Here is an 11,327-nt window from a genome sequence, read left to right as displayed (position 1 = left end):
TATATTCCTTGAGGTATATCTAAGCATGAACATTAGAGATGGTGGATTTACCTAGTGAACAGAAATACTATGAGTACGTACATATATGGAGGGAGAGGCATGGGGGCTATGGTTGGAGAAAAGGCAGGCAGGGAGGGATCATTCTAGACAGAGGAAAGAGTGAAAAGACTCTTGAAGGAGGGGCATAAGGTCCATTGGGGGCAGGCAGGCAGGGAGAAACGCAGGGAATAATGGTAAAGAGAAGGGTTGGGCCAGATTACAAAAGATGAATGCCATAATGAAGTGTTTAGATATTTTCCTAAGGGCAAGAAGGAATCAATATAATTTTGGCAGTCAATCAGTATTTACCAACACACCTGTGGCAGATTCAGACTGCCTGAACTTTGCAAAAGCAGGGTGAGGTGTATGCTTGAAAGGACACTCTCAGGAAACGGAAAAGATAACCCACAGAATGAGAGAAAATATTTGCAAATAGTTTATCTGATGAGGTACTTGTATCCAGAATGTATAAAGAACTTTTACCACTCAATAATGAAGACAAATAACTCAGTTAAAAATGGGCAGAAGATCTGAGTAGACATTTCTTCAAAGAAAGTGTACCAATGGCCAAGAGCACATGAAAAGATGTTCAAAATCATTGGTCATTAGGGTAATGGAAATCAAACCCACAATGAGATACTGCTGTACACCAACTAGGATGGCTATAATCAAAAAGACAGACTACAAGAAGTTTTTGGCAGGGATGTGAAGGAGAAATTTGAACCTTCATACATTGCTGGTAGGAATGTAAAATAGTGTGGTAACTTTGGAAAATATATTGGCAGTTTTTCAAAATGTTGAACATAAAGTTACCATATGACCCAGCAATGCCACTCTTGGGTATCTATTGGAAGGGATATGAAAACATATTCACACAACAACTTGTGCATGGATGTAAATAGCATCATTATTCATAGTAGCCGAAAAGTAAATAGAACCCAAATGTTCACCAACTGATGAATGCATAAAGAAAATGTGGCATGGATGGAGCTGGAGGCCCTTATTCTTAGCAAACTAATGCAGGAACAGAAAACCAAATACCACATGTTCACACTCATAAGTGGGAGCTAAATGATGAGAACACATGGACATGTAGAGGGGAACAACACTCACTGGGGCCTATTGGAGGGTGGAGGTTGCGAGGAGGGAGAAGAGCAGGAAAAATAACTAATGGGTACTAAGCTTAATACCTGGGTAGTGAAATAATCTATACAAAAAAACCCCATGACACAAATTTACCTGTATAACAAACCTGCGCATGTACCCCTGAACTTAAAAAAAAAAAAAAGAAAATGTGGCATGTTCACACAATGGAATAATATTCAGCAATAAAAAGAATGAGGTATTGATAAATGCTATAACGTAGATGACCCTTGCATACATTATATTATGTGAAAGAAGCCAGTAACAAAAGACCACATATTTTATTATTCCATTTATATGAAATGTTAATAATGGTCAACTATATATAGAAAGTAGATTAGTGGTTTCCTAGTGCTGGGGGTTGGGGACAAGAGGTGAGGTGAGCTTGGAAGTGAGGTGGGAGGAATAATGGGTAGTGACTTCTTTTTGGGTGATTAAATGTTCTAAAATTAGGTTGTGGTGATCCTTGCAATACTCTGAAAATGTACTAAAAACCATTGAATAGTACACTTAAATGGGTGACTTACAAGGTATGTGAATTATATCTCAATAAATTGTTAAAATAAGTAATATATGGAACTGTAAGAATCTTAGATTTCCAAGCACTTTGCCTTCCACAGGGGCTTCAGAACTGCTTCTAGTTGATAAAACTATTCAAACTGAGGATTTGGGGCAAAGGCTTATGCTCAATTCTTTTCAATGCACATTACTACAGAGGGAGATAGCAGGTGACTTAAGTCTTTAGTAAGAATCATTTGAGGGGAAAAGAAACACAAAATGACAATGTTAACTGCCAAAGCTTCTCTTTGGGAATTTATTGATATTCCTAAATGATAGGAGAAGAAAACTGATGGAAGAAAATGCAACAGCCTTTAAGGGGAGTTAATTCGGCATCTTGTTTTTCTGCCAGTCTCATTACAGCACTTGACAGGAAAATAGATGCATTCGATGGCATTTACTCTTTTCAGCATAGCCATTACTTCAGAAATATTATCACTTTTGATTTTTCAATTTTTGCTGAAATGGTGTTTGATATAGTTTTGTTCTCATTATGGAGTCTCTGTCTCAATTTGCTGAAAAAGATTGCAACCCCAGTGAAGTATGGCAGAAAATTAATTAATGTGTGTGGCTATTTAAAGATCATTCAGAGAGAACATTAAGTGGTATTTTCTAGACTATCTGACTTTGATCTGAACATTCTCTTCATAGAGTGACACAGGTTTCATGACTGGCAAACACTAATTAAAACATAGATGGTTTTATTATTAGTATTAGTATTATGGTAAGAAAACTTAACATGCAATCTACTCTCAATAAATTGTTACGTTTACAATACATTTCAACATATTATATGTTGACTGTGGGTCCAATGTGATATAACAGATCTCTGAAGCTTATTCATCTTGCTTGACTGAAACTTTATGTTTGTTAATTACTCTCCATTTTCTCATCCTTCCCAGCCCCTGGAAACCTTCATTTCACTCTTTGATTCTATGAATTTGACTATTTTAGATATCTCATATGAGTAGAATCATGCAGTATTTGTCTTACTGTGACTGGCTGATTTCACTTAGCATAATGTCCTCAAGGTTTATCCATGTTGTGGCATATTGCAAAATTTTCTTCTTTTGAAAAGCTAAATTGTATTCTATTCTGTATATGTATATACCACATTTTCTTTATCCATTCATCTACCAGTGAACATTTTGGTTGTTTCCACAGTGCTGCAATGAACATAGGAATGCTAATGTCCCTTTGAGAGTCAGATTTCAGTTATTTTCATAAATACCCAGAAGTGGGATTGCTGGATCATATGGTAGTTCTATTTGTAATTTTTTGAGGAACCCCCATACTGTTTTCCATAATGGCTACATTATTTGCATTCCAATCAATAGGGTGTAAAGATTCCAACTTCTCTATATCCTCCTCAACACTTGTCTTTTGTTTTTTTTGATAATAGTCAATAGTCAATAGTTGGTAGACTAATGACAGGTGTGAGGTATTGTCTCATTATGGTTTTGATTTGCATTTCCCTGATAATTAGTGACATTGAGCTTTTTTTTCATATACCTTTTGGCTGTTGGTATGCCTTCTTTGAAAAAATGTCTGTTTAGGTCCTCAGCTCATTTTTTAATTGGGTTAGTAGTTTTTTCTTAAAAGTATTGAGTTGTAGGAGTTGTGTATCTTGAGGATTCACTCCTTATCAGATATATGGTTTTATGGTTTGCAAATATTTTCTCTCTTTCCATAGGTTGCCTTTTCATTCTGTTGTTACCTTTGCTATGCAGAAGCACTTTAGTTTGATGTAGTCCCAGATAGATAGATAGATAGATAGGTAGATAGATAGATAGATAGATAGATAGATAGATAGATAGATAGATTACATATATGTGTATCCCTACAGTTTCAGGTATTATGTTTAGGTCTGCCCCATTTTGAGTTGATTTTTGTGTATGATGTTAGATAAGGGTCCAGTTTCCTTATTTCACACGTGGATATCCAGTTTTCCCAACACTATTTGTTGAAGAGACTATCCTTTTTCCATTGTATATTCTTGGCACCCTTGTAGAAGATCAGTTGACCATATATTCATGAATTTATTTAGCAGTATACAAAATCAACATACAAAAATGTGTTGCATGTCTATGTACTAACAATAAACTATCTGAAAAGGAAATTAGTAAAACAATCTCATTTATGATAGCACCAAAAATAATAAAATACCTAATAATAAACTTGATTAAGGAGGTGAAAGACTTGTATACTGAAAATGAGAAAACATGGATGAAATAAATGAAAGAAGACACAAGTGGAAGGACATCCTGTATTCATGGATTGGAGGACTTAATATTATTCAAATGTTAATACTTCCCAGAAGGATCTACCGATTCAAATAAATTCCTGTTAAAATCCCAGTGGCATTTTTTACAGAAATATTCAAAACAATTCTAAAGTTTTTAATATGGAACCACAATAGAACATGAATAGCCAAATTGATCTTGAGAAAGAAGAATAAAGGTGAAAACATCATGCATCCTGATTTCAAAGTATATTACAAACCTACAATAATCATAATAATATAGTATTGGCTTAAAGATAGACATATAGGCCAATGGAACACAGGCGATGTGCCAGTCAGAGAGCCACTGGGATTATGAAACTCTCAGAAACAAGTAATTGGTGAGGTGTCAGGGTCCCACTCAAGCAGGCTATGGTTCAAGTTGATATTTTGTTGTCAGTAAAACATTGGAATATTTGGTAGAAGGAAACAGGATAGAAGGTTGTTTTATAGACTGCTTTAACCTAGGCTAGGGCTTATGCGAGTGAGACAGAACCCATGTGGTACACTTGGTGCTATGTCTGTGAGAGCAAGACTGATTCTAACTCCATTGGAAGGTGGGCCAAGATTGCTAATAAAATTCATGCCATCATCAAGCCTGATGAAGGAGCTTGGTTTTTGTGAGGCTGACCTTGCTTAAAGATCAGAGGCTGACCTTGCTTAAAGATGAGGCTAACATTTGTCTTTGTTATGTAACCAGACACATGCAATAAGATGCAGCAGAGTGTAGTGATTATGAGCAGGGGCCATATCAGATAGGCTGAAGTTTGATTTTCATCTCCTCCATTGGTGTGACATTGGGTAAGTTGCTTACCTGTTCTGTGACTAACTGTTCTCTTTTGTAAAATGATGTTAAAATGATATTTATCTCTAGGGTGATTGTCAGTATAAAATGAGACAATTCACATCAAGTGCACATAATAACATGTCAATGTTAGCTATTCTTAATGCTGCTATTATTAAATTAGTCCTTCCAACTCTGATCCCTGATTTTGTCATTCAGGCTTTGATTGAGGTAGAAAGATGGAACATTTTCCAATTAAATCAGTTCAACAAGGCACAGTATGATATAATGCCTTGTTACTCAGTATAGTCTGCAAACCAACAACATCACCTGGGAACTTGTTAAAAATGAATAATCTTAGGCTCCATCCTAGATGTTCTAAATCAGAATCTGCATTTTAATAAGGTCCACAGATAATTCATATGCACATTAAGGCTTGAGAAGACCTGTATAGTGGATTACCTTAAGATATGTATCCTGCTTTCACCAGTTGTTGCCTGTATTACCTTGCAAAATTTACTAAACTTCTCTGACTATATTTTCCCATCTATAAAAATCGAGTAAGTAAGATGTGTTATGGTTATTACAAATATATATAATAACACTTATTAAAGTGCTTACCACAGGAGCAGGTAGTACAAACTGCCTGCTAGGAAATGATCATGATATAATTGTCAAAGCTTCAGATGTGGTCAGCTATTGCTAAGCCATTCGCTTTGTATGTCCCTCACCATCATCCTAAAACAGGTAGCAATAGTAGAATATATATCCAAAAGTGATAATAAATATGGGTTCACAAACTTTTTCTTTTCTTTTCTTTCTGCTGCTTCTCCTTTTCTTTTTTTTTTTTTTTTTTTGAGACAGGGTCTCACTCTGTTACATAGGCTGGAGGGCAGTAGTACCTCCATAGCTCACTACAGCCTCAAACTCCTGGGCTTAAGTGACCCTCCTGCTTCAGTCTCCCAAGCATCTAGGACTACAAGTGTGCACCACCACGCTCAGCTAATTGTTTTTTTTTTAATTTTTTTTTTTTTTTTTTTAGAAATGAGTTCTCACTATGTTGCCCAGGCTGGTCTTGAACTCCGGGGCTGAAGTGATCTTCTCGTGTTAGTCTCCGAAAGCACTGAGATTCCAGGGATTACAGGAGTAAACCACACAGCCCAGCCCACAATTTCTTTTTCTCTAAAGGGCCTGATAGTGATTATTTTTGGCTTTGTGGGCCATACGGCCTCTGTCATGACTATTCAACTCTGCCCTTTTAATGGGAATGTAGCCATAGACAATATGTAAGTGAATGAGCCTGGCTGTGTTCAAAAATAAAAATCAAAACAAGTGTCATGATGCATCAGATTGCAAGGAAATGAAAGGGAAATTGGAGGCAGATATTGGAGTTCATTCCTTTTCCTTCAGATCTTTGGGAACCTGGGAGGGAAACAGAGATGATCATATCATTAACTATCTCTCGGAGCCGGGAAGTGTAGGATGAGGACACATCTTTTGATTGAGGTGGGTATTGCTTCTTGTTTACCATCAAGGTTGTACTTGAGAATGGGTCTACTCCTGGTGTAATCTCTCCTCATTTAATGCTCGCTTATGCCTAGAACCTTCCTGGCCCAAGTGTACTCTGTTAAAAACTTGCTAGAGTCACATCATATTCCCAGGAAAACAATCTTTACATAACATGGATTATACATGGAAGATTTTTCCATGGCCACACATTGCAGATCCCAGTGGTTCCAAATATGAGCCTTGTGTTCAAAGGGAATTGAGTGAAGGACTATATTGTCACAAACTGTGTGGTCTTAGTTGGTAGACTCACTTGACCAACTCTGTCTTTGAGCAGGGAAAAACAGAGGCTTAAGCTGAAACCTGGAGACTCTAGAAGGATTGACTGAGCTATATAGTCAGTGTTTTAGGTTTTAGTAAATTTATCTTAAGAGTTGGGTGTGTCATTGTCATCCAGATGATTTAAGCAGTGGCTGAGATCTTGGCAGCAGGAATCTCTGGGTTGCATGTTTTTCTGGGGAAGTTGATCTGGTTGAGGCAGAGCCTGACCAGGTAGAAACACCAGGCTCCAGCTTTTCAGGAAAGGAAGCTGCAGGGGCTTTTTGTACACCAAACCCCAAAATCAGATGGAGTAAACCTAGTAGTGAAGCCTAAACACAGGAATAGAGAACGGGCCTGCCAGTAGGAGCCAGGGGATAGCTGCATTTCCAGGAGGCTCCTAGTACAACCATCAAGCATATTCTTTTTTATTGAGATGGGGTTTCACTCTTTTTGCCCAGGCTGGAGTGCAATGGTGCGATCTTGGCTCACCGCAACCTCCGCCTCCTGGGTTCAAGAGATTCTTGGGCCTCAGCCTCCCGAGTAGCTGGGATTACAGGCTTGCACCACCACACCCAGCTAATTTTGTATTTTTAGTAGAGGTGGGGTTTCTCCATCTTGGTCAGGCTGGTCTTGAACTCCTGAGTTCAGGTGATCCACCCACCTCGACCTCCCAAAGTGCTGGGATTACAGGCGTGAGCTACCGTGCCTGGCCAAGCATATTCTTATTAAAGACAGGTTGTAAGGCTTCTTTGGTCCACCGTGAGCCACGGAAGTGTCAAGTAGGGACTCACTGTCATGAAGTCCCAGATTTGTATACATAGTTTTGAGTTTTTGTACATCACTGGATGCTATATGTTACTGTACATATTTTAAATATCATGACTTTGTGTACTCATTCAAAGATCCACAAGGATGTTGCATTTGGACAGAGAAGGGGAAAATTCACCTGTGTGAGTACTCAGTGGGCTTTTATAGCAATCTGACAGTTCAGAGGGTTTCAAAAAACCTGTTGCATTGGAAAGGCTGAGTAACTTGGGATTTTATATCACTGAATTTCCAGTGAGGAGGGAGAAATCTCTTCAGTTATTTTAACAGGAAAAATATGTACCTCGGTAAAAAGAATTGTTAACAAGGTATAGCACTGTTAAGTAAGAAACTAAAAAGATCGAAAGAACATACTAAGGAGTGAGGGAGGGAAAAACTACAGAAAGCAACTTCACCCCTGAGGCCTAGGAAAACAAAAAGAAGAGGTTGGAATTCTTAATACTCTTGAAACTTAGATGGTTAGAGGAGAGTCTCCATGGAGTTGAAGCCCAGACCTCTGAGGATGGTTGGTTTTGGGGTTTATGAATAAAGCTGATCCCACATGGCTTGGAAAAACTGTAAACTGCATTCAGCTGCTGTCACGGGAGACACTGCCACTGTAGTAGTGAAGTGTTGGTGGAGAAATCCTCAGAGGGAGCAGACAGGAAGAAGCAACTCCCTCCTGCTTCCTCCAGCTCTGCAGCCCTCTTAGAGCCTAATAGGGCTCCAGCCAGAAAAGCAGAAATGTGGATTGAAGAGGCCCTGCCTCCACATCACAAACCAGCCTATGGAAGAGTGAGTTAGGAGCTGAATGAGAATGAATTAATAAATCGCTCACAGTACTTGTGTATTTTTCTGGGACAAGCTTTGTGGATTTGTTGGGCCTGTCTGTCCATTGAGATGAGAATTTACTCAGGAAAACATTCCTGATTTCTCCATCATCACCCTCTCCCAACACCTACTTCAGTAATCCATAAAGAACCCATAGTGGGTGCTCAGTTAGTACTGTGGGTTGAGTGACTAACAAGATGAATGAAGAACTCTCGTACTGTCTGATCCTGGAGATGGGAATGAATGCAGTGACAGAATTTTCTGCCTTTATCTTCCAGAAAAATAGAATTCTGGCTACTCTAGCCCACACATGATCCAGTATAAAATGACTACATGGCAACAGCGTAGCCAGAGAAAATGTTTCTGTGACAAGAAAATCAGAGGCAGTGTCTTCTGGTCGGGAGTTCTTTTGAATAACACCCATTCTAGAATGGGTTCTACCTCTTTGAGAATTCAGGGAAGTCAGAGTGACAACTCCATCTCCTACAGATGGAGTTCCCCTCAGAGAGGGGAACCATTCTAAGATAACTGTGAAGTTATTTGCAGCCCATATTTGCAAGGAATACATTGAAAGAGAGAAATCCTACTATATTCAACACAGCACAGAACAGAATTGGAGCTAATTGGTAATGGCAAGAGCTAGAAGATGTTAGACAATTGGTGACAGTCTGACAGTTTTGTAGAGTTGGTTAGTTACCCCGTTACAAAGATGACACCACTCCAAATTGGCATGTAAATAGCAAAAGACAAGAGGAGAAGTAGTGAATTGTAGACTCAGGTACTACGAGAGGAAAACCTGGCTAAAGTTTTCACCTTTTCTTTTTGAGGAACAATTAGAGTTGATGCCAGACTTACCATGTGTATTTATTATTAGTGGGTATGTATTTGGTTACATCAATATTTGTATAAATCAGACATTTTTAATTGCATAGTTTATTATTCTTACCCTAATTTCTTTACCAGTCAGTACATCTAGTTTATCCACCAAAAAGTGAGCCTACAAGTTCATAAAAAGTACTTTCAGGTATCAACTGTAGGGTATGAATCCAGATTTACTTTTTTATCTTGCTACCTTGTAATCATGGCTTGCTCTTTTCTTTTCTTTTTCCTCTCCACTCCTCTTCTTTTCTTTTCTTTTTCCTTTCCTTCCTTCCTTCCTGCCTGCCTTTCTTTCTGCCTTTCTTGCCTTTCTTTTCTTTCTTTCCTTTTTGTGAGACAGGGTCTCGCTCTGTCACCCAGGCTGGAGTACAGTGGTGTCATCTCAGCCCACTGCAACCTCTGCTTCCTGGGTTCAAAGATTCTCTTGCCTCAGCCTCCTGAGCAGCTGGGATTACAGGTGCGTGCCACCACACCCCACTAATTTTTGTATTTTCAGTAGAGATGGGGTTTCACCATGTTGGCCAGGCTGGTCTTGAACTCCTCAGCTCAAGTGATCCTCCCACCTTGGCCTCACAAAGTGCTGGGATTATAGGCGTGAGCTGCTGCGCCTGGCCCATGGTTCTTCTTGATATGCACTGACTTCTTCCATTCTAGTTGGCTTCACATCAGAATTTTTCTGCCCACCATTGTTAATGACCACTTCTGGCTCTACTATCTAACTGGTCATTTTCAGAAAGTTGCCCTCTCTGATCGTATCCTTTGACCTGTGACAAGAGGGAAGGCTTATACACCCATCCCAGGGGATCCCTGCCCCAACAGAAGTCAGAGGTGTGGCATCAGGCATTTCTTTTTTTTTTTTTTTTCATTTCTTTTTTTTTTTTTTAAAAGCAAACCACTCTTTTTTTTTTTCCTTCCTTCCATCTTTTGTTTTAGGTTCAGGGGGTACATGTCTAGGTTTATTACATGCGTACATTGCATGTCGTGGGGGTTTGGTGTACAGATTATTTTGTCACTCAGGTAACGAACATGGTACTCAATAGGTAGTTTTTTGATCCTCAACCTCCTCCCTCAAGTAGGTTCCATTCTTTGTGTTCATATGTATTCAGTGTTTAGCTCCTACTTATAAATAAGAATGTGTGGTATTTGGTTTTCTGTTCTTGCATTAATTAGCTTAGGATAGCAGCCTCCAGCTGCATCCATGTTGCTGTAAAGGACATGATTTTGTTCTTTTTTATAGCCGGGTAGTATTCCATGGTGTATATGTGCCACATTGTTTTTATCCAGTCTACTGTTGATGGGTATCTAGTAGGATTCCATCTCTTTGCTATTGTGAATAGTGCCTGTGATGAACACGTGTGTGTGTGTGTGTGTGTGTGTGTGTGTGTGTGTTTGTGTGTCTTTATGGCATCATGATTTATATTCCTTTGGGTATATACCCAGTAATGGGATTGCTGGGTCCAATGGTAGTTCTGAGTTCTTTGAGAAATCTCCAAACTGCTTTCCACAGTGACTGAACTAATTTACATTCCTGACAGCAGTATATAAGTGTTCTCTTTTCTCCACAACCTCACCAGCATCTGTTATTTTTTGACTTTCTAATAATAGCCATTCTGACTGCTGTGAGATGGTATCTCATTGTGGTTTTGATTTGCATTTCTCTAATGATTGGTGATGTTGAGCATTTTTTCATGTGCTTGTTGGCCACATGCATGTATTCTTTTGGGAAGTGTCTGTTCATGTCCTTTCCCCATTTTTTAATGGGATTGTTTGTTTTTCGCTTGTTAATTCGTTTGTGTGCTTTAAACATTCTGGATATTAGACCTTTGATGGGTGTATAGTTTGCAAATATTTTCTCCCATTCTGTAGGTTCTCTGTTTACTCTGTTGGTAGTTACTTTTGCTGTGGACAAGCTCTCTAGTTTAATTAGGTCCCACTTGTCAATTTTTGTTTTTGTTGCAGTTGCTTTTGGTGTCTTAAATCATCCCTTTGTAATTACAGTATAAGCTCAAGGACGAGTGGCCCCATGCCTTGTTCTGGCACCAGTGGCAATTGAAGTTAAGATTCTAATGTCCCGAATGATTAAAACAAGTAATAATTGCCCCCTACAAAGCAGTATATAAATTATGTAGAGTGTGTTCAATATTGATCCTCCACTGTAACACTACCTCGTGATGTCTGTGG

This window comes from Hylobates moloch, unplaced genomic scaffold (genome assembly GCF_009828535.3).
Source record: "Hylobates moloch isolate HMO894 unplaced genomic scaffold, HMol_V3 SCAFFOLD_7, whole genome shotgun sequence".
In the NCBI taxonomy this organism is placed as follows: Eukaryota; Metazoa; Chordata; class Mammalia; order Primates; family Hylobatidae; genus Hylobates; species Hylobates moloch.
This window is presented reverse-complemented; position numbering follows the sequence as displayed.